Source organism: Gorilla gorilla, chromosome 2 (assembly GCF_029281585.2).
Source record: "Gorilla gorilla gorilla isolate KB3781 chromosome 2, NHGRI_mGorGor1-v2.1_pri, whole genome shotgun sequence".
NCBI lineage: Eukaryota > Metazoa > Chordata > Mammalia > Primates > Hominidae > Gorilla > Gorilla gorilla.
Genome location: NC_086017.1, coordinates 144,322,358 through 144,347,382, shown reverse-complemented (window position 1 = coordinate 144,347,382; position 25,025 = coordinate 144,322,358). Strand labels below are relative to the sequence as shown.

The following is a 25,025-nucleotide window of genomic DNA, read 5'->3' as shown; positions in this document are numbered from 1 at the left end:
GTTAGAGGAATGAGTGTGAGCCCCTGTAGAACTGTCTCCAAGGCACAGTCCCCCACTAGCCTGGATAGGGCAAACAAGAGCATCTCTCCTTCCTCTACCCCTCTGCTGTCCACCACAATAGCTATTATCACTCGTGATTCTCTGCTGTCCTCATTACACCCTCCTTGACCCCTATGGTATATAAGGACTATTTGGACAATGCACCCTTCAGTGGCATAAGTTGGTTGGACAACACCATGCCATCCCAGGGAAATGTGTAGTTCCCACACTTCTCTTGGCTGTTGCCTTCCACTCTGTCCTGCCTCTTCCCCACTGGACAGGGAAGACAATGGCCAGTGTATAAGTTAATTTACTCTAGGGGGGATGGAGAGAGGAAAAAGAAAGTAAGGCAAGAAGCCAGTAGCCCATCTCAGAAAAAAGGGTTCCCCAACCTGTCCTCTGCTTTCTGAGTCTCTTTCCCTCATGAATATTTATGTGTAGCTCTTTAGCTTGGCACGGTCTGGGAGATGGCAGCTGAGAGGCTCAAGACTGTGGCCAGTAAAAGCAATGGAGAACTGACAGGCATGCAGTTAGAAAGCAAGCAACAGACATTAAACTCAAATTCCTTAGATGCAGACTTCCTACTAAAATCTATACGGGGTGGGAGAAAACCCCAGCCCCAGATGTTACTATTATGTCCATGTTACCTTTTGGAAACCACATAGCCAGCAAACTGTTTCATATGCTGCCAGAAATAAACAAACAGAATGCAGCTGGGAACTCTGAGCTGTGCTACTCTGCAAATCATTTTACTGCATACAAATGACAGCTATTATATAACTGGGATCCCCCAGGGAAATAATTTCTATTCCCAACTCCGTTTGTAACCTGATGAGTCAGTTGAGGTCAGCAGGTTGAAGCAGTGTATTAATGAAGCCAAGGGCTCAGAAAAGATGCTCTGGCAGACCTGGATATCTTGCACAGTAAAGACCTGCTTTCCCAAGACCACATCCTGTAATCTTAAAGATCTGTCTTGCAAATGTGTGCTGGACATAAGAAAGCTGAACAGAGGGCATTAATGGCTCTGGAAGCCAGAACCCACTACTGGAGAAACAATTCAGAGATAAAAAGTGACCAGGACACACTCCTGTCTTTAATCTGACTCCCACTTTAGGAATCAGGGTCACTGTTACCACTGTGTAGTGAGAGCATTTTTCATCTTGGTCTGCTCACTCAGGCTGACTAGTATCATGTTCTTTTCCTTGTCTCTAATAGTTCCCCTTCCCTTTTAGGTCCAGTTTCTAACCTAAAGTAGTTACAAGCAAAATAATAAAGCAAGTCAATAAGGTTCCAAGGGAGGACCTATAGAGTAAACAAATGGTTTTAATGCACAAGCTTTGTGATAGTAGAGATCTCCTTCTATTCTGGGTTCAAAGCTTTGTAGCGGGATACCAAGATTAAAGAGATCAACCTTTTGTATATCTGAAAAAAAAAAAAGTCTAGGATTCAATGCTCCACAAGTACAGCTATTTAGGATAGTCTTAAGTACTCTTCAGTTTAGAATACACTCATATCTTTAATCAGTTCCCTATTTTTGCTATACATCTAGCAGGTTAAAAAACTATCAACTTGAGTATTCCCAACCTCACTTCCACCACCCCCAACTTCACTCTAGGTTTCAACATGCCTGTGTGGCTCCTGACCTTTTCTGAATGCTGATTTCGAAACTGGGGCCAAAAACGAGGTAACAACAGCACCTGAAGACACTTAGCCAGGTTTTCGAGGAGCTCTTTGGTTGGGGGTTGGCAAACAGACAGAAAGACACAGTTGGCAGAGCTGCCATGTATGTTGAATGCTGAATCAGAAATGGCAAAACAAGATTTCAACAAGTTCTGTTATAGGTGAAAAATACACCCTCTCACTTTGGGCTCTTTTTTTTTTTTTTTTTGAGGGAATGAGTGAAAGTTGTTTTTAATCATATTTTTCTGCCACACAGTTGTTTCTTTGAACATATCACTGGAAAGAATCAGCACTCAATGGAACCCCAGTTATATTTTCACATTTTTGTTTTTATCTAACAAAATAATAATAGTTAACATTTATTGAGCACTTACCATATATCATTTATTCATTCAATAGCTATTAATTGAACACCTATCTACTATGTTCCAGGCACTATTCTAGGCATTGGAGATACAACAGAACAGGACATGAAAGGTCCCTGCCTCATGGAGCTTATTTTCTAAGGAGAGTACAGAGACAATGGACAAATATACAAGAGGCGGAAAGAGTGACAGAGTGGCTACTTTAGACTGAGTGATGAAAGAATGCCTCTCGAGGATGTTAAGGTGAGAGCTGATGGTGTGAAGAGGCCAGCCATGTAAGATCAATGGACAAGCATTCCAGGAAGCAGAAACTGCATGTACACAAGTACCAATGCAAGTACTTGAAGTATTAAAACAGAAGGTTGGTGTGGCTGAATCAAAAGGGCCTGGTACAAAATGGTGCCCAAGGTAGAGGCGGGACCAGATCATGTGGGGTTATGCAGGCTTGGGTTTTATTCAATATGCCAAAAATTGAGAAGTCACTGGAGGATTTTAAGCAAGAAACCGATATGATAGAATGTTCATTTTTAAAAGATCATATTGGCAATAGGTACAAAACTGCTTTTGAAGATTGCAGGGAGGGGTGTGTAAGCAGGAGGGCCAGTTAGGAGGCCATTACAGGGGCTCAGGTGACAGTGTAATATCAATGTCAGACATCATGCTTTGCATCAGATCCTTAAACCACCCCCCAAAGAAGTCTACAACATTGCACAAGGACAAAGGCTTGGCACCAAAGGTGGTGCTGGACTGACCTGGATACCAGATACATAAGAAATGGAGCAGGATGGCTGGGCTGAGTGGCTTGCAGAAAGTAGGCAGATAGGTCCTCAAAGTCAACAGAGGTTTGAAGGCACAGATAGGTTAGCAGTGACAGCAAGGAATTGCCAACTGATTAGATCTACCCTGGGAGAAGCTCCATCAATTTTTCTGTAAATGGAAAGCATTTGAAAGTGGCAGCCCAAGGTGGCCAGGCCAGCCTGGCTATGCCCTATTGCAATAAACCTGGCCCCAGCATCCAAGGCTAAAATATTTAACCTAAACCTGGAGAAGCAGCATTCAATCTGAATGAGTCCTAGGACTCAGTGATTTCACAAACACAGCGTGGAACTTAGGCCTTGTCTGGTTCCTGACAGAGGAACAGAGAACATCATTTAGACCCAAGGCCAACTCCTTAGGTGTGCCTATGTTGAGGTCTGGGAACACACACATGTTCTCACAGTCTCACACCCAGACCCACTAACCAAGGAAACACTGCTATTGGTTCCTCATGTGATTCCACTGAGCAGCGTCAGTTCCTCTTCTTGCACCAGCGCCGCTTTCTAGAACCAGCTCTGAGGACTTTAACCGAGGCTGAGTGACCCACAAGAGGAGCAGCAGCCCTAAAGGAAGCTTGCCTACCTGGAGGGTGCCTTCTGCCTCAGATGGGCCAGAAAGCCAGCCCCCTCTTAAGCACACCACAGGAAAATCCTGTAGTCCTCCACAAAGAAGATGTCTGTCAACAAAGAAGGTGACTGTGAACCTAGCATGTTCTGTTTGATTCTGGCCTCTCCCCATGCTTCTCAACATGGATTCTTACTTGCTGTGACATCAGAAGCCAAGCCATTACATTCTCTCTGCACCTTTGCTGGGTCCTCTTAAACAAAGCAGGACAAAACAGAAAGAGATTTCACATAGTTTATGAAGAAAATTTCAGAAAAAGTGAAAATGAAAACAGAAGGGATACAGGATGGGCATAGAGTAGCAGTCAAAGAAGAGAGGTCCTAGAGCCACACTGCCTGGCTTCAAGTCCCAGATCTGCCACTAACAGTTGTGTGACCTTGCATAAGTCATTTAACGTCTCTGTGACTCAGCTCCCTCATCCACAAAATGCAGATAACAACAATATCCGCTCACAGGGCTATGAGAAGTAAGTTAACATGAACATGTGGAACAGTCCCTGGCCCAGAGTTAGAGGTACGTATGGGTTATCATCATCATAGTGGGCTTCTTAAATCTGAACGTAAACCTGTAGTGCTGCTCCTGGAAAAAATTATACCAGAAAGACACTGAGTAAGGTGCAAGAGCCCTCAAAGATCAGGTCATCAAAGGGGTGGATCCTTTGGAGTGAACGGAGGAAAGTAAGTTAGCTATTCAGAGCATGGATAAATGCAGCCAAAGAGAAGAAAGAGAAATACATAGATGACAGATGTATTAATGTTTTAAAACAGCTAAATTCCAGGGGAATGGGCCGTGGAGACTTACCTAACTAGATTAGCAAAACTAGAATAAAAACTAGTTTATAGTTGGAAAACCATGAAGTATATCATAGTGATAAATTCCTACTCATCACTATCGACTGGTGTGATAAGGGACACACAGAGCAGCTCACCTACTTCCTTACAATAGTGGGGAATCATAGAGGATGATCTATCAGAAACCATGGATGTCATGAGTGAAGATGTGGGGAGACAATGAATATAATGTTTTCCTTTTTTATATGGAAAGCCTGCATTTTTGCTGTCCTTCTCTGGGTGATTCATCACATTCACCAACAGATATAGCATGCTTGTGACATTTTCCCTGAATGGGAAAGGGTGGGAATTTTTACAGCCTGCTAAACATACATACATGGCCTGAGCTGTTATTCTGCTGTGTTAGCCACCTGTTCACAAACCTTGATTGGCAGCTGGATGACAGTAGCCAGCTGTGGGAAAGGCCAAAGGAGACAGTAACCATGGACGTTTAACTTCGTGATAGCTCCTCTCATGATTGACTATTTAACTAAATTAAATCTCCTGTCCCTCATCCTTGAGATGCTGAGTTCTCCAAGTACTGCTGGAAGATGGACAGTGCTCCTTCACATCTCCTGCCACAAACACTGCACACACTTAGGCTCAGGAAGGGGACTGCATGCCAAAGTTCAATCATACTTCACTATGCATGGCAGAATGATGGGCAGTTTCTCTTTGACTCTGGCATTTTTTGATTTTCTATGAAACAAATGTCAAAGATGTTAAAGAACTAAAAGGTTTGCTTCCTTAAGTCGACCTATGTCACAACAATTTCTTTCTTTTCTTCTTTTTTTTTTTTTTTTAGACAGAGTCTCACTCTGTTGCCAGGCTAGAGTGCAGTGGTGCGATCTCGGCTCACTGTGACCTCCGCCTCCTGGGTTTAAGTGATTCTCCTGCCTCAGCCTCTCAAATAGCTGCGACTATAGGCACATGCCACCATGCCTAGCTGTATTTTTAGTAGAGATGGGGTTTCACCATGTTGGCCAGGATAGTCTCGATTTCTTGACCTCGTGACCTGCCCACCTTGGCCTCCCAAAGTGCTGGGATTACAGGTGTGAGCCACCACACCTAGCCCATCTAACCAGTTTCTAAGATACATGAGACACCACAGAGATAAATATGGAGGGCAGAACCCACCTCTGTTTTTTTGTTTGTTGTTGTCTGAATCTGTTATATAAAAAGGAGTTAAAAGGACTCACAGGATTGTTAAGAGGCTTAAAGGAGATAACCCACTTGTCTAGTACCTGGCATATGGCAATGTAGGCTTTACTCCAAAAAGAAGGGTTAATCTGTTCAGTCTAAAGAGACTAAGCACTCAAAAGGCCATGTTGTAGTCTGCAGTGCTGGCACTAACCAGCCTTTCAACAGAGTCACACTGGGCTAATTGTTATCCAGAACTGGGGGAGCTCATTCCCCTGGCTTACACACACCCTGAGAGAGCTATATTCAACAGGATACACGTAAATCCTCATCATAACTGATGGCTTGGATCATCAGAGTGACTATTACACTGAATGCTTACTATATTCTTTAATGCAGATAAGAGTTTAATATAAAGTAGCTCTGTTTTAGGCACCCTCCAAGAGAATTTGCTATCCTTAACTTGTTAAAAGTACTCTTAAACAGAATACCATTCCTTCCATGGGTCTCAAGCACCAGTTTATGGCCACATGTTCTAAAATGGGTCCAATTTTCTCTAAGTGAGAAAAGGGCGTCAAAGAGAGTGAGAACTTAAAATCTGAGTAAGAGTTTACTTTTCCCAAACTTATAAGACTCAGGTTTAATTTTGTGGTAATAACTACAGACTTGTTAAATATATATGTGTGTGTGTGTGTACACACATAAAGGTAGCTTGTCTTTAATTATATTCAACCACTCTTCCAAATATTGTTATGATCTGCATAGAAACTTTGTCTTGACCAGTAACTTTTCCCTCCAATTAAACTTTTGAAAAATAGAAGTAGACAGAAAAGCCCAGTTCTAGTCCTGGTCTGTAGATACCTTAAATACTTAACAGAAAAGAAGAGAAAAAGACATGACTGGGTTGAGGCCAACATCTTTTTTGGAAAACTGGAGTTAAAAACGGTAGCAAAGATATTAACAAATCTAACATGCAGCAGACACATACATGTATAACATATCTAAAACCTGGATATCCAGGTACTCAAGTAATATTAAGAATGATTGGTAAACATTCTAGCCAGACTGTTCCAGGAAATTATGTTGCAGTAACAACCCCAATATCTCATTACTTTAACATGACAGAAATTAATTTCTTGTTCATGCTTTATACTCAACATCAGGTAGCTGGGGGCTTTGCACATCATAGCCACTCAAGGGACCCCAGGTGAATTAAGGCTTCACATGGCTTCCACAATCCCAGTGGCAGAGAAAAAAAGGGGAAAACAATGATTCACACACAGGCTCTTAAAAGCTTCCACCTAGAAGTGGCATATATCCACTTGGGCCCACATTTCATTGGCCAGAATAAGATACATGGCCATACCTAACTGCAAAGGAGGCAAGGCAGTACAGTTCTGCCACACGCTTAAAAGGCACAGAGGTGGACATTTTTGTACATCACAAATGACAATCTTATATAAGAATCCTGCATTGTTCTTTCTCATCTGTGATCTCATTCAATTTCTACTCCACCCTTGTAGTTTGGGTTCTATCTGCATCCCATTTTACAAACAAAAATAGCCAAGCCTCAGAGAGATTAAGTGACTTGCTTAAATCACATAAATAGTAAGTCAAACAGCTTTTGGAATTCCATATTATAATATTCTAGTTAAAAGGCTATTGTGGTACAAATCTTTGCTCTCATAGTTTGAAGTACATTCTAACTTGTTATTTGTACTATTCATTAAATGTTATCTGATGCTACTCATCTCTTCCTATATACTATACATGTACTCTATCTCTAAATTCTGTGCTTCCTGAAGATATATTGTCACATAGTTCCTTGCATTCACCACAGTATCTCAGCTACTGCAGAGACATAAAAGGCAAATATTTGTAAGGTTGTCTTAGTTGATTTGTAAAACACCTACAGAATCACTATTTTCTGAACACCAAGCCTGTACTCTGAGTATCTCAGGAGAAAGAAGTTAACCAGAAAAATTAAGTCTAGGCCTGGGCAACATAGCAAAACCTTGTCCCTACCAAAAAGAAAAAATAAATAAATAAATAAATAAATAAAAGAAAAAATAAAAACAAGATTGAAACTGGACCCTCACCTTACGTATTATACAAAAATAAACTCAAGATGGATTAAAGACCTAAATGTAAAACCTAAAGCTATAAAAACTCTTTAAGATTACCTAGGAAATAACATTTTGGATATAAAATCTGGCAAAAATTTCATAACAAAAATGCCAAAAGCAATTTCAGCAAAAATTGATAAATGGGACCTAATTAAACTGAAGAGCTTTTGCACAGCAAAAGAAACCATCAACAGAATAAACAGACAACCCACAGAATGGGAGAAAATATCTGCAAACTATACATCTGACAAAGGTCTAATATCCAGAATCTACTGAAACAAATGTACAAGCAAAAAACAACCCCATTGAAAAGCAGGCAAAGTATATGAACAGACCCTTTTCAAAAGAAGATATACATGTGGCCAAAAAGCATATGAAGAAATGCTCAATATCACTGATCATTAGAGAAATGCAAATCAAAATCAAAATGAGATACCATCTCATATCAGTCAGAATGGCTATTATTAAAAACTCAAACAATAACAGATGCTGGTGAGGCTGCCAAGAAAAGGAAACACTTGTACTCTGCTGGTGGGAGTGTAAATTAGTTCAGCCACTGTGGAAAACAGTGTGGTAATTCCTCAAAAAACTAAAAACAGAACTACCATTCGACCCAGCAATCCCACTACTGGGTATATACCCAGAAGAATATAAATCATTCTACCATAAAAACACATGCACACATTATGTTTATTGCAGCACTACTCACAATAGCAAAGACATGGAATCAACCTAGATAGCCAACAACAATAGGCTGGATAAAGGAAATGTGGTATATATACACACCATGGAATACTATGCAGCCATAGAAAAGAATGAGATCACTTCTTTTCCAGGAACACAGATGGAACTGGAGGCCGTTATCCTTACCAAACTAATGCAAGATCAGAAAACCAAATACCACATGTTCTCACTTATAAATAGGAGCTAAATAATAAGAACACACGGACACAAAGAGGGGAACAACAGACACTGGGGCCTACTTGAGAGGAAAGTGGAAGTGGGGAGAGGTTCAGGAAAAAAGTACCGAGGTGATGAAATAGTCTCTATACTGAACCTCCTAGTCATGAGTTTACTTATATAACAAACATGCACATGTACCTCCAAACCTAAAATAAAAGTTAAAATAATTTTTTAAAATTATTATTATACTTTAAGTTTTACGGTACATGTACACAATGTGCAGGTTTGTTACATATGTATACATGTGCCATGTTGGTGTGCTACACCCATTAACTCTTCATTTAGCATTAGGTATATCTCCTAATGCTATCCCTTCCCCCTCCCCCCACCCCACAACAGTCCTCAGTGTGTGATGTTCCCCTTCCTGTGTCCATGTGTTCTCATTGTTCAATTCCCACCTATGAGTGAGAACATGCGGTGTTTGGTTTTTTGTCCTTACGAAAGTTTGCTGAGAATGATGGTTTCCAGCTTCATCCATATCCCTACAAAGGACATAAACTCATCCTTTTTTATGGCTGCATAGTATTCCATGGTGTATATGTGCCATATTTTCTTAATCCAGTCTATCGTTGTTGGACATTTGGGTTAATTCAAGATGGATTAAAGACTTAAATGTCAGACCTAAAACCATAAAAACCCTAGAAGAAAACCTAGGCAATACCATTCAGGACATAGGCATGGGCAAGGACTTCATGTCTAAAACACCAAAAGCACTGGCAACAAAAGACAAAATTGACAAATGGGATCTAATTAAACTAAAGAGCTTCTGCACAGCAAAAGAAACCACCATCAGAGTGAACAGGCAACCTACAGAATGGGAGAAAATTTTTGCAACCTACTCATCCGACAAAGGGCTAATACCCAGAATCTACAATGAACTCAAACAAATTTACAAGAAAAAAACAAACAACCCCATCAAAAAGTGGGCGAAGGATATGAACAGACACTTCTCAAAAGAAGACATTTATGCTGCCAAAAAACACATGAAAATTTTTTTTTAAAAAACGAAAAAAAAGTCTACTAATTTATTGTTTTGGAGAACTTAAGACTACTCCATTTGCAGATGTCCTCCACATACCACCTTCATTTACAAATACAAAGTTTTGTATTTGTAAATACATGGCTTGTGTAAAGTGCCTGTAAAGTGTGACTATATATATATGTGCTTCCCTTTTCCATCACATCAAATCACGTCACACACTACAGACAACACATCATTCTTACTATATACAACCATTGCCCATTTGCAGACTTCGGTTTGCCTTTGTTTTGACACTGCAAGTTCCTCTTTGTGAATTCACTAAAAAGTCATTTTTCCATCATTAAGTCATTTCCATAATTTCCCCAAAGGCAGATTTTTTCTGAAAACCCTGGAATGAATGTAGTGCTCCTGCACAGGGCAAGATTGGAAGGATCAAAAGCCAAGTGCTTAATTAGCACCAGAGTCTGAATAAAAAGGAGAAGTGATAATGGTGAAACCAGTTTCCTGATAGCTTGTCTGATCTGTCTTAATCTAACCACAGACTAAAACTCACCTGGGCATGCTACTTAATTTCTCACTTTCCTCACTGTAAAAGTGGGATAATAACAGTACTTATTTCATAGGGATGTTGTGGGGATTAAATGAGAATGCATAAAACACAGAAAATGTCTAATACATAGTAAGCACTCACTAAATGTTATAGGTATTACTTTCCTTTGAATTTTGCCAAATGCTTCCACTTGAGCAAACTGAACTCAGATATTAACATATAATGAAATTTTAGGGCTGGAAGGGACTTTGGAGTCTATCTGCTCCAAAGAAATTTAAGGCATTTGTCTGGAATCGAACAATTTATGAGGGACCCAAGATGAAATCTGAGTTTCCTGACTGTTAGCCTCATGTAATTTTATGTATAGGAGGAATGTTTTATTTAGAATGGTGTTTGACACAATGGTCTACTTGATTCTGCACAAATCAAATTTGATTTTCTTTGGTTAGTGTTCATTTCCTCTGAAAATCCATCTATTTAAGCACAGAGAACACAACCAACCCCCATGACTGTTAAATCTTGGCCTGAGTACAAAATGAAACAGGCCCAAACATTGAATCAAAGCTCTTTGCAGCCTAGAGGTAGGACTCTAGCCTGAAATTAGTTCTATTTTGCTCACCAGCTTAATGATATTGTCAGTTGTTTTTTAATTAAGTCGCCCTTAATTGCTACACTGAATGAATTTTAAGAGCTGGCAGAAATGCTTGTTGTGTTCCAATGCACTTTAAAGTGAAAAAATTTAAATTGGTTCTCTTTTAAAAGGCTTAGATAAGGGCATTTCAGAAAGCAGCTTAAACATGTTTTTCCAGGTAATAGGGGTCTGGAAATTCTGGCAAGTTTGCATGTTCTCCAGGCTCTAAGAGTTATATTCTCATTCCTCCATTCAAAGTAAGCCTTTGAATTGCCTTATCTGTGAAACAGAAATCATGACCCTGGTAACCCAGGGGAGATATACAGGGGTCATGTGACAAAGGCATAACCCAAATAGATGATGACAATTTCTAAAACAACTATAAAGATGGATTTCCTGTTTTTATTCTTTCTTTCCAAAATCAAATCACTATACAACAGAGAGCAGTGTGCCATCCAGCTTCTCTTCTGCCCTTATGAAGGTTCAGCTGAGATACTTCTTGAACAAAATAGATGAAGTGAAGTAAGCATACGTTGCCATTACACTAGCAAACAAAGAAACAGATATTGCCTACTTCTAAGAGAGCCTGTTGAAACAGTAACGTGAACTCCCAGCAGACCAATTGTTTGCACAAGAATATGCTATTGCTGTTCCTTAGCAACCAATGCCATTCTTCAAAGGCACTGTGAATGAAGAGTTAAATACCTTCTTCTGTCCCTTATATCTAAAGTATGACTTGAGATTCTGATTAAAGTGAATGTTCTACTGGCATTTTGGAAGCACTCAACTGATGAAGCTCATTCATGGAGTTGAGTCAGATGCTGTTTTGGTCAACGGAAGTCTCAGACAACCAAATAAATACGTCATCACCCGATTTGTGCAGGTCAGCTGTAGATGCATACAGTAGCATATGGTCTACTCTGGTTGACATCAACCATGACATTCAACTCTCCATTCTCTTACTCGGCTCTCTTCTATTCTGCCATAGAAAGAGACAACTGAAGTGTGAGGCACTCAGGATACGGAGATGCTGTGAAATGTTTAACAAATAAACCTCTACTTAATTTAAAGTGACAAGATACCACAAATTTAATGACAATCTACAATTAAAATATTTAGAAACTCTATATAATGGTTCTATTGCTATTTGAATTTAAACACAAAAGAAAGTAAGATCTGTCAATGAAACACTTCATTAAATTAGGTTATAAACCATTAAGCCTGGTTTGTTACAATAGGCTCTGTTACTATTATTTATTTCTAGCATTAAAATCCTAGTTTAATGTCAATGATTTTCCCCTCGAGTTCCTCTTCTTCTAAGAAGAAGAGTCTTCTTCTTACTGTTCAGAGGGCTTCTCAGAATGTAAGAGATAAAATGGCTCTACAAAGAAAATTTATGCTTCATAGCAAAGGTGACTTGTATTTGATTTCCATGATGGTTTTCCCATTAAAGATCTCTGGAGTGGACTTCGGAAAGTCTTCTCAGTAAGCTAGCTCAGATTTAATATTGCTCAATTGTTCATTCATTCATTACTTTGTCCACTCATTCGACAAGTATTTGTTGGGCATCTTGGTGCCATAAACTGGGTTAGGGGCTAGGGATACAACAAAACAAACATGTTCCCTTCCCTCAGGATTACAGTCCTAAGGAGGCAACAGAAAATTAACAGCCAAATACAATGCAGCATGTCAAGTGCCAATGTCAGGAGAGGATCAATGCTAAAGGAGCACCTAGCAAGGTCCCCTTACCCAGACGGGGTTCATAAAAGATATCCTGGAAAAAATGGTGGTGAAACAGGAGAGCTAAAGAAATAAAAAAGGGTTCTTGGAAGAGGGGGTAGCAGGTACACAGGCCACGAAAAGAAAGGCATGGCAAGAGAAAGAAATGGAAACTCATTACTCATATACTTACATTGGGATAATGAGCTCAAAGGAGGTAAACTGGGGACTGACCAGGAAATGTTGTATAAGCCAAATGAAGGTGTCTGAGTTTCCTTAAAAGTATGGGGGAGGCATTAAAGGTATTTGGAAAGGAAGATGGGAGTGTTCTTGACTGTGGCCTAGTCTTCCTGCCATCTTGTACTTATTGGATCGATGTTCACTGCGCCATCAGACTACTTCTCTCGTCATGTCTCTGATCTCACCCCAGTTTAGAAACTTCTATAGATATTTTATAACCACAGAATGGCTTTTTTTAAAGCTAAGCTATCCATCACGTTCTTGGTCTGGGGGCTCACATGCTCTAATTCTCTAATTCTCTTACTATTCAAGTAGATGAATACAGGTTAAAAAAAGTTTAACTACAAGTTTATGACTATGACTTCAAAAGCACAGGCAACAAAAAGAAAAAATACAAGTGGGGCTACATCAAACTAAAAGGCTTCTGCACAGGAAGGGAAACAATCAACAAATGGAAAGGCAACTTAGAGAATGGGAGAAAATATTTGCTATTATATCTGATATCATATATCTAATAGGTGGCTAATATCCGAAATATATAAGAAATTCAAACACCTCAATTGCAAAAAAAAAAAAAAAACCAAATAACCTGGTTTTTTTTAAATGGGCAAAGGACCTGAGGAGGTATTTTTCCAAGGAAGACAAAGAAATGTCCAAAAGTATGTGAAAAGGTACTCAACATCACTAATCATCATAGAAATGCAAATCAAAACCATAATGAAATATCACTTCATATCTATTAGAAAGGCTATTATCAAAAAGTCAAAAGATAACAAGTGATGGTGAAGGTGTAGAGAAAAGGGAACCCTTGTACACTCTTGCTGGGATTGTAAATTGGTATAACCACTGTGGAAAACAGTATGGATATTCCCTCAAAAAACTAATAGAGCTGCCATATGATCCTGCACTCCTACTTCTGGGTATATATCCAAAAGAACCGAAATCAGTATGTCAAAGAGATATGTGCACTCCCATGTTTATTGCAGCACTATTCATAATAGCCAAGATATGAAAACAACCTAAGTGTCCACTGAGAGATGAATGAGTAAAAAATAGCATTCCTTTATGTATATGTACCAGACATATACATATATATTCCCTTATGTATATGTATCTGGTACACATACATGAATGAGTAAAAAATAGTATTCCCTTATGTATATGTACCTGAGACATATATATATTCCCTTATGTATGTGTATCTGGTACATATACCTGAGGGAATACTATTCAGCCTTTAAAAAGAAGAAAATTCTGCCATTTGCTGAAACATAGATGAACCTAGAGGATGTTATGTTAAGTGAAATAAGCCAGTGCAGAAAGAAGAATACTGTATGATCTCACTTACATGTGGAGTCTAAAGCAGCTGAACTCATAGAAACAGAGTAGAATGGTGGTTGTCAGTGGCTGGGAAAAATGTGGGGATTTGGATCAAAGAATACAAACTTTCAGTTATAAGATGGGTTCTGGTGATCAAATATACAGCATAGTAACTATAGTTAATTATAATGTATTGTACACTTAAAATTTGCTAAGAGATCTTTAGTGTTCTCACCATACATCAAAGAAAAGGTGAGCATATGAGGTGATGGATGTTAATTTGCTTGATTTGGTAATCACTTCACAATGTATTCACATTTTGAAACATGACAGTGTATACCTTAAATATATACATTTTTTATTTGTCAATTATTTTTCAGGAAAGCTGGTTGGGGGAGACAGGAAAGGTGAACTGTTTCATCTGAGGGCCTGTGGGGTGCTGAGTCAACTGAGTAAGGCCTAAAACCTAAGCTCCTATTGGTCATTCTTTTATGGAGAAATATCAGGTAGTGAAGTCCAGCTTGACTGATGTAGGTGTTTTCTTCTCTTATTATATAAGCTAGGTTAAATATTTGTGTTTTCTTGTTGTTTTCGTTTTGTTTTGTTTGAGACAGGGTCTCCCTCTGTCATCCAGGCTGGAGTGCAGTGGCATAATTTTGGCTCACTGCAGCCTCAGCCTCCCAGGGTCAAGTGATCCCCCGACCTCAGCCTCCTGAGTAGCTGGGACCACAGGCATGCATCACCATGCCTGGCTGATTTTATTTATTTTTTGTAGAGATGGGGTCTCACTATGTTGCCTAGGCTGGTCACAAACTCCTGGGCTCAAGTGATCCTCCCACCTCAGCCTCCCAAAGTGTTGGGATTACAGACATGAGCCACCATACCTGACCAATGTTTGGATTTTTTTTTTTTAACCTTACCGGCACATTTAAAAGCTGAGAGGCTTTCTTGAATGACTGCTATCAAGAACGTAATTTAAGAAGTATCACGATGAAGCCCTGTTAATAGGATTTATATTCTGAACACATGGAAGACTTTTCAGTGAAATCTTGGACTTTTTCCAGTGTTAGCATCACCTAAATGAAAGCATAATGATATGATGTAAGCAGTCCATATCCTCATGGAAGATTTTTTTTATTATTAATTAATGCTCCTAGAAATGAAAGTGCAATACTACCACAACAAAACCAGACTCTCTGGCTCCTCAGTTATCCTGTTCATTTTCCAACTTCCCCAAGAAAAGTAGCTATTATATTTGCCTAGCTTTGGCCATTAGATGTTCTTTCAGATTGGCTTCTGTGTCCTTTTAGTGTACTTTTAAAATCTTGAGCATTTTCTTACTTTCTGGCACCAAAAGATGCTCTCAGTTCCTCTTGTATTTTCCTCTCCCAGTCTTAGAATCAGCCATTTCTCCAAGGAGCCCTGGGCTATTTTATCAGAAAATGATATTCAGAAACCAAAATCTGGGTACTAGGAATGTTCATTGCTCTTCATGGATACAGCTGGAAAATATTTGTATGTATATTAATGCAGGTATACAGAGATATCTGTTTTTCTGTAGCTAGCTATCCAAATATTCATTAAAATAAACAGGAGTTCATACTGATATTTCTAACTTTAATCCAGCACCACAGGATTTATCACAGCATTCAGAGGAGTTTTCAATCAGACAAGGATTTCAAGCAAAGAAAAGATTTCTCAAAGCAGGTATGTCTTAGGCCAGACTGAGAGGGGAAAATACTGACGTGGTCATTGAGATTCTTTAAATAAAAAAATCTTCTCAGCAGTAGGTAGTAGGTTGTACTGACTACGTTTTACAGGTGAGAAACCTGAGGCTCAAGAGGGTTAAGAAAGTTGCCAATATTTTTACTGCAAGCAAAAAACAAACAACCCCATTAAAAAGTGGGCAAAGGACATGAACAGACATTTTTCAAAAGAAAACATGTATGTGGCCAACAAGTATAGGGACAAATGCTCAACATTACTAATCACTAGAGAAATGCAAATCAAAACCACAAAGAGATACCATCTCACACCAGTCAGAATGGCTTTTGTTAAAAAGTCAAAAAATAACAGATGTTGGAGAGGTTTCAAAGAAAAGGGAACACATAAGCAAATGCAAAATAACGAAAATCATAACAAACAGTCTCTCAGACCACAGTGCAATCAAATTAGAACTCAGGATTAAGAAACTCACTCACACCCACACAACTACAAGGAAACTGAAAACCTGCTCCTGAATGACTACTGAGTAAACAACAAAATTAAGGCAGAAATAAATAAGTTCTTTGAAACCAATGAGAACAAAGACACAACGTACCAGAATCTCTGGGACACAGCTAAAGCAGTGTTTAGAGGGAAATGTATAATACTAAATGCCCACAGGAGAAAGCAAGAAAAATCTACAATCGACACCCTAATATCACAATTAAAAGAACTAGAGAAGCAAGAGCAAACGAATTCAAATGCTAGCAGAAGACAAGAAATAACTAAGATCAGAGCAGAACTGAAGGACAGAGAGACACAAAAAAGCCTTCAAAAAATCAATGAATCCAGGAGCTGGTTTTTTCAAAAGATTAATAAAATAGATAGACCATTAGCCAGATTAATAAAGAAGAGAAGAGAGAAGAATCAAATAGACACAATAAAAAATGATAAAAGGGATATCAACACTGATCCCACAGAAATACAAACTACCACCAGAAAATACTATAAACACCTCTATGCAAATAAACTAGAAAATCTAGAAGAATTTGATAAATTCCTGGACACATACACCATCCCAAGACTAAACCAGGAAGAAGTCAAATCCCTGAATAGACCAATAACAAGTTCTAAAATTGAGGCAGTAATTAATAGCCTACCAACTAAAAAAAGCCCATGACCAGACAGATTCACAGCTGAATTCTACCAGAGGTACAAAGAGGAGCTGCTTCCGTTCCTTCTGAAACTATTTCAAACAACAGAAAAAGAGGGACTCCTCCCTAACTCATTTTATGAGTCCAGCATCATCCTGATACCAAAATCTGTCGGAAACACTACAAAAAAAGAAAACATCAGGCCAATACCCCTGATGAACATCGATGTGAAAATCCTCAATAAAATACTGGCAAATCTAATCCAGCAGTACATCAAATAGTTTATCCACCACGATCAAGTCAGCTTCATCCCAGGGATGCAAGGCTGGTTCAACATACATAAATCAATCAATGTAATCCATCACATAAACAGAACCAATGACAAAAACCACATGATTATCTCAATAGATGCAGAAAATGCCTTCAATAAAACTCAACATCCCTTCATGCTAAAAACTCTCAATAAACCAGGTATTGATGGAATGTATCTCAAAACAATAAGAGCTATTTATGACAAACCCACAGCCAGTATCATACTGAATGGGCCAAAGCTGGAAGCATTCCCTTTGAAAACCGGCACGAGACAAGGATGCCCTCTCTCACCACTCCTATTCAACATAGTATTGGAAGTTCTGGCCAGGACAATCAGACAAGAGAAAGAAATAAAGCGTATTCAAATAGGAAGAGAGGAAGCCAAACTGTCTCTGTTTGCAGATGACATGATTGTCTATTTAGAAAACCCCATCGTCTCAGCCCAAAATCTCCTTAAGCTGATAAGCAACTTCAGCAAAGTCTCAAGGTACAAAATCAGTGTGCAAAAATCACAAGCATTCCTATACACCAATAACAGACAAACAGAGAGCCAAATCATGAGTGAACTCTTATTCACAATTGCTACAAAGAGAATAAAATACCTAGGAATACAACTTGCAAGGGATGTGAAGGACCTCTTCAAGGAGAACCACAAACCACTGCTCAACGAAATAAGAGCAGACACAAACAAATGGAAAAACATTCCATGCTCATGGATAGGAAGAATCAATATCGTGAAAATGGTCATGCTGCCCAAAGTAATTTATAGATTCAATGCTATCCCCATCAAGCTTCCATTGACTTTCTTCACAGAATTAGAAAAAAAACTACTTTAAATTCCATATGGAACCAAAAAAGAGCCTGTATAGCCGAGATAATCCTAAGCAAAAACAATAAAGCTGGAGGCATCATGCTACCTGACTTCAAACTACACTACAAGGCTACAGTAACCAAAACAGCATGTTACTGGCCCAAAACAGATATACAGACCAATGGAACAAAACAGAGGCCTCAGAAATAACACCACACATCTACAACCATCTGATCTTTGACAAACCTGACAAAAACAAGAAATGGGGAAAGGATTTCCTATTTACTAACAGGTATTGGGAAAACTGGCTAGTCATATGCAGAAAACTGAAACTGGACCCCTTCTTTACATCTTATAGAAAAATTAATTCAAGATGGATTAAAGACTTAAATGAAAGACCTAAAACCATAAAAACCCTATAAGAAAACCTAGGCAATACCATTCAGGACATAGGCATGGGCAAAGACTTTGTGACTAAAACACCAAAAGCAATGGCAACAAAAGCCAACATTGACAAATGGGATCTAATTAAACTAAAGAGCTTCTGCATAGCAAAAGAAACTATCAGAGTGAACAGGCAACCTACAGAATGGGAGAAAATTTTTTCAATCTATCCATCTGACAAAGGGCTAATATTCAGAATCTACAAGGAACTTAAACAAATTTACAGGAAAAAAACAAACAACCCCATCAAAAAGTGGGCGAAGGACATGAACAGACACTTCTAAAAGAAGACATTTATGCAGCCAACAAACATGAAAAAAAGCTCATCATCACTGGTCATTAGGGAAATGCAAATCAAAAGCACAATGAGATACCATCTCACACCAGTTGGAAAGGCAATCATTAAAAAGGAAACAACAGATGCTGGAGAGGATGTGGAGAAATAGGAACACTTTTACACTGTTGGTAGGACTGTAAATTAGTTCAACTATTGTGGAAGACAGTATGACAATTCCTCAAGGATCTAGAACTAGAAATACCACTTGACCCAGTAATCCCATTACTGGATATATACCCAAAGGATTATAAATCATTCTACTATAAAGACACATGCACACATATGTTTATTGCAGCACTATTCACAATAGCAAAGACTTGGAACCAACCCAAATGCCCCTCAATGACAGACTGGATAAAGAAAATGTGGCACATATACACCATGGAATACTATGCAACCATTAAAAAGGATGAGTTCATGTCCTTTGCAGGGACATGGACGAAGCTGGAAACCATCATTCTCAGCAAACTAACACAGGAACAGAAAACCAAACACCGCATGTTCTCACTCATAAGTGGAAGTTGAATAGCAAGAACACATGGACACAGGGAGGGGAACATCACACCAGGGCCTGTCAGGGTGTGGGTGGCTAGGGGAGAGATGGCATTAGGAGAAATACCTAATATAGATGACAGGTTGATGGGTACAGCAAACCACCATGGCATGTGTATACCTATGTAACAAACCTGCACGTTCTGCACATGTACCCCAGGACTTAAAGCAAAATAAAATAAAATAAAATAATAAAATAAAATAAAATAAAATAAAATAAAATAAAATAAAATAAAATAAAATAAAAGTGAGCCTTCCTTTCCCTCGTAGAATGTTCGTAACTTAGAGTATCAGAGAAGAGAGGAAGCAATGCAGGTCAGGGAAGTAGAATGAGTGAAGGCAGAGAAGGGCATGCGCTGGGGCTGGCAAGACACCAGCCTGGTCAAGGCTGAGCATGGAGTCTTTGTGTACGAAGGAAACCATATTGGCTGTCTGGCCTCCCCTGCAGCCCATTTCAGTGCAGCAGATTTAGAATCTACCCAGGGGGCTTAGGAGAATTACACACCTAAATCTGTTTCTGCCTTCTTGGGTAATTGGCTTCATCTCTCTGTACCTGTTTCCTCATCTGTAAAACAGAATTATGACATCTCCATACAAGGCAATAATAAAAGGCAAAGGAATGAAAAGATTAATGCAAACTCTTATGCTTCATAAGCAGTTTTGCTTCTGGAGCTGTTATGATAAAATTAAATGATGCAATTGAAAATGACCTATACAAACATAAAGCACTCTTTTTTTTTCTTTTTTAAACAGCTCCAGATGAATGCACTGTACTTTAATATCCTGGGGAATATGAATTGAATACATTAATCTATGAAATCTGGAAATAAGACAGATCCAAGCATTCCCATTTTAAAAGATTCAGATTAGGTACACCAATATTCCTAATACTGAATATATCTAAGTAATTTATGTGATATTAATTCCAAACCCAGAGCTTCCTTTCAATTCACCCTTGGAATGTAAACTCCCTGAAGATAAGCCCATGCCTCAAGGACAGTTTTGGATTTTTCAGAGGCCAGAGCTCTGGGTATGAACCAGTAATTCCTTCAGCACCATACACTTGTTTCTTTTCTCTATGTAGTTTTTTTGCTATCTATGTCACATACACAATTTTATCCGCATGGATAGAGAAGGGGTATAATATGGGTTAAAAGTACACTGGAGCCAGACCATCTGGATTCAAATGCTGTTTATGCCACTTATTAGGTGCATAATCTTGGGCATATTCAAGGTATAACCTCTTCACACCTCAGTTTCCTCATTCTGAAAACTGAGAAAATGACAACATACTACAACTAGGGCTGTTGGGAAAATAATTGAGACATGTAAAGCATTTAGAACACTGTTTAGAACATAGTGAGAACTTAATAAGTGTTAGTTATAATTATACTACACTAACAGCCTTATCAAGTAGAATCCCTAATGAGGGGGCACAGATTGTGAGTTAAAGTATTAGCAGGTGTTTTATTATCACACTTAATCACATGGGGAGAGGAGAAAAGTAGAATCACCAATACTTGTAAGGCCTGATTTCTAGAACTAACTTTATGCCTGGGATGTGATGTTTTAGGGAGCAGGGACATGTGGAGTGTGGAGTGTGAAACTGTGCTCCAGGATAGCAGCAGCCTGGTGCAGCCTCCTGCCTCTACTTCCCAGCACACACATCCACCCTGAGCAGGTAATGTTCTCACAGACCTTGACAAACATACTTGCTCTTGTTCCTCTAGCTGAGCTGCTCTCCTCATCTCCCCTAAATATGCTGAATGCTGTCCATCCTCAAATGCTGTTTCTATCCCTGGCTCCTCAGCACCCTTCCTGTCCGTAGCTAGTCTCATATTCTGCTTTTAACTCTTTTTATGTGTAAGTTGAGAAATTCACTGTTCCAAATTTAACTTTTACATTATCCATGTACATGGATTATATTATATTAGGTGTGTTCACCTAACAGGTTGGTGAATTCCTTAAGGACAAAGTCATATCTTACACAAGCTTATTTTGTATCTTTTCAGCAGCGGTTCTTAACTGGGGACAATTTTGCCCCCCAGAATATATATGACAATGTCTGGAGACATTTTTGGTTGTCATGATGGGGAAGGGGAGTGCTACTGAGATCTGGTGGGTTGAGACTAGAGACGTTCCTAAATACTCAACACACAAGACAGCCCGCCCCTCTTCTCCCCATAACAAAGAATTATCTGGTCTAAAATGTTCATTGTATTAGGGTTGAGAAATCCTGTCCAATAATACCAAGGACAGTGGGAAGATGAGATTCATTCCAATTACATGATTTTTTTCTGTAATGTCTTAATGGGCCAAGCACTAAGTTTCAACTTCCATTCCAGGGTCATGCCCACTAACCCAAGGTCCTTTCTTTTTATTAATAGCAATAATGATAACCATGAAGATAAAAGTGGATATATTTTGTTTTATATTGTTTGGGCCTTGTATTTGTGCCAGCAGCAGGGACTGTTCAATTGTCATTATGAATAGAGACAATGACATCTCCTTGGCACAGGGTAGACCACACAGGTCAGTCCCTGGCTTACACCTCATCCAGTTACATGCTCTGAAAGCCTTTTACCAGCAGGCTCATCCCACCTTACTTATCTGAATATTAATACAGCCCATCCCATGGACAGGTAGCGTCTGAGGTTACTTTTTCTGCTCTTGCCCAGGTATATCTAAGGTGACTAAAGTGGACTCCTACACACCACCTGCCTATCTCCTTGCAGTTTTCTTTTGCCAGTCCTGCCACACTTGCCCCATCCCTGTGAATGAGGTTTATGTCTAGGTTCCCAAATGAGTTCTAGTACAGCCCTATAGTTCAGGTCCTCATCCTTTATCTCTGGCTCTCAGCAAGCTTCACTGACCTGGAAATGAACCTTGCTCTCAGTATCCAAGGCATCAGCTGTGGGCCTGCTTCAACCACAATGGCCCTGCTGGCACCATAGCTCTGGAAACAACCTAACCATTAGAGATATCTGTGCCCAAAAGAAATGAGACTATTTGGCCTCAAGATCTCCTGAGTATTAACGTTACCCCTTAAATGGTATGATTTTAACCTTTATTTTAATAATTTAGATTCACAAAAGATATGAGCAACATTACTATGATTTGGTAGGCTGGATCCTTTTGGAGTGAACCTCTATAGTCAGTACCTCTCCCCTAGTCTACTGTGGCATGCACAGCCATTTCACTGCCAAAATGGAGCCCATTCTTGGCACCATAAAATTTGAAGGAGAGGGGCATGTGCACATATTTTAAAATTTTTTAAATCACAATATATAATTATTAAAAATTAGAAAATAAAATAACTTTTGATTAGAATTATGACTAGTTTCTATCCCATTCTTAGAGCCAGACTTCATTTTAATTTTCTGTCTTCTGGTACTGCGATATGTTTCTATCACTCAAATGTGATTAAGGCTTAAGACTTCTTATGGAGTACAGAAAATAGAAGGGAATAAATGACTACTTTGAAATCATGGCAACCAATTTGGTACTTAATTTCTGTTTTGTAAGGATGCTTTTAAAAGACTCTTTACCACAACTGTATCCTGCCTAGACTTTTTCTCAAAAAAAGATCTTATAAATTTGCCAGATTTATTGAAGTAAAATATTATCCAGCAGAATATCTTCTTTCTAATCAATCTGTCCTCTGAATTGCAAAATTCACAGGACACAATTCTTCACAACTCTACCATTCAGGATAATGTCTGTTCATATGATCTTTCAAATTACCAACAGATCATCAAGGAATATACATAGCTGACTGTGTTCATTAAATCAATATGGTTTAGGGCCAAGTCATGGTAAATTGCACCTGCAGCGCTCGTAGGAGATAATTGAAGAGACTCAAGATGTTTACAACTATAATGTCCATGCACTAATCTGAAGTCAGAATTGTAAAATAAGTTTTAAAGAAAACTTATATGAAAAAGAGGTGGGATTTCTGGAATGGCTTAATGAGGAGCTCGGCAAATCTTTTCCCCAAAGGGCAATGATAAAAGTGGGCACAGTAGTCAAAAACAACCAAATTAAGATTCTAAAAACTGATCAATGGCATATAACAAATTGAAAAGGATTTATAAAGAACACCTACTGAATCTTAGTAACAACAGTGGAATCTGTGACATCTTCCCCAGAGACTGCTCCTATCCTCTTCCCCCTCACACCTTAGGCTCCATTACCTGAAAGTCCTACCCCAGCCTCAGCAGATAAGGAAGACTATGTGGGCTGGCAGCTCACTGCCCTGCTGGAGGGGGCTGACTATATTTGGAACAGGGCATGGAAAACAGTGCCCAGGGTACTATCAGAAATAAGAGGTGTCACAGTGGCAAGCAATCAGGACAGCCTAACATCAAGGCTAGCCTAGGTTTTGATACTGGTTGGAACGAGCAAACACAAAATGGCAGAGCAGCCAGAAATTTAATAAGAAAATCCAGGGAAGGAAAGAACTAAAGACAGCCTTTTAAAGATCCCCTTATCTCTAAAGGTATACAAGGCTCGGCAAATGCTTAAAGCTGTGCGTACACAGGAAAGACCAGACAGGGCTCTAGAGAACTACCTATCCTTTGCTGATTTTCCCCTAGTCATTGGGTGTCTAGTACATCAAATGATAACTGAATTCACTTATAACTATTTTCTGGAGTTACAAGTCATACACTATGGGTCATCTATATCACCTCCTTTATTATACAGATGAGAAACACAAGGTCTCTGAACACTTTAAGAACACGAGTTTCTAAAAAGTTAGTAGAAAATCAACAGAGGTGGTTTCTTTCTTGCAAATTTGTTAAGTTCTTTGTAGATTCTGGATATTATCCCTTTGTCAGATAGATAGATTGACCCAGCAATCCCATTACTGGGTATATATCCAAAGGATTATAAATCATTCTACTATGAAGACACATGCACATGTATGTTTACTGCAGCACTATTCACAACAGCAAAGACTTGGGACCAACCCAAATGTCCATCAATGATAGACTGGATAAAGAAAATGTGGCACATATACACCATGGAATACTATGCAGCCATTAAAAAGGATGAGTTCATGTCCTTTGCAGGGACATGAAGCTGGAAACCATCATTCTCAGCAAACTAACACAGGAACAGAAAACCAAACACTGCATGTTCTCACTCATAAGTAGGAGTTGAACAATGAGAACACTTGGACACAGGGAGGGGAACATCACACACAGGGGCCTGTTGGGGGGTGGGGAGCTAGGGGAGGGAGAGCATTAGGACAAATATCTAATGTAGATGAACACGGGTTGATGGGTGCCACAAACCACCATGGCATGTGTATAACTATGTAACAAACCTGCACATTCTACACATGTACCCCAGAACTTAAAGTATTAAAAAAAAAAAAACAACAACAGAGGTTAGTACAAATGGCCCCTGCAACTATGCCAAAATCCACTTAACTGCAAAAAGCTGGCATAAAATTAACAAACAAAAATTGGTCAGGTAAGTTAGAACTTATCTGAACACACGGTTATACATGAACTTCCTCAACCTTTGGCAGGGATGTCCAATCTTTTGACTTCCCTGGGCCACACTCGAAGAAGACAAATTATCTTGGGCCACACATAAAATACACTAACAATAGCTGATGAGCTTAAAAAAAAAATCACACACACAAAAATCTCATAATGTTTTAAGAAAGTTTATGGAT

The 25,025-nt window shown here is 39.0% G+C and overlaps 1 protein-coding gene across 9 annotated transcripts in view; it reads right to left on the bottom strand.

The window, feature by feature from the left end:
• TMEM108 (transmembrane protein 108) overlaps nt 1-25,025 on the bottom strand; it is a 363,451-nt gene that overhangs the window by 231,905 nt on the left and 106,521 nt on the right. For 2 of the 9 annotated variants that reach the window (XM_055380902.2, XM_055380904.2), the window contains exons 2-3: nt 19,845-19,904; nt 14,946-15,101 (exon numbers count right to left, since the gene is read on the bottom strand). The exons of the other annotated variants lie outside the window; for them this stretch is intronic. The gene's annotated coding sequence lies outside the window, so the exon portion shown is untranslated. The remainder of the gene's footprint in view (nt 1-14,945; nt 15,102-19,844; nt 19,905-25,025) is intronic. 9 annotated transcript variants of the gene reach the window in all.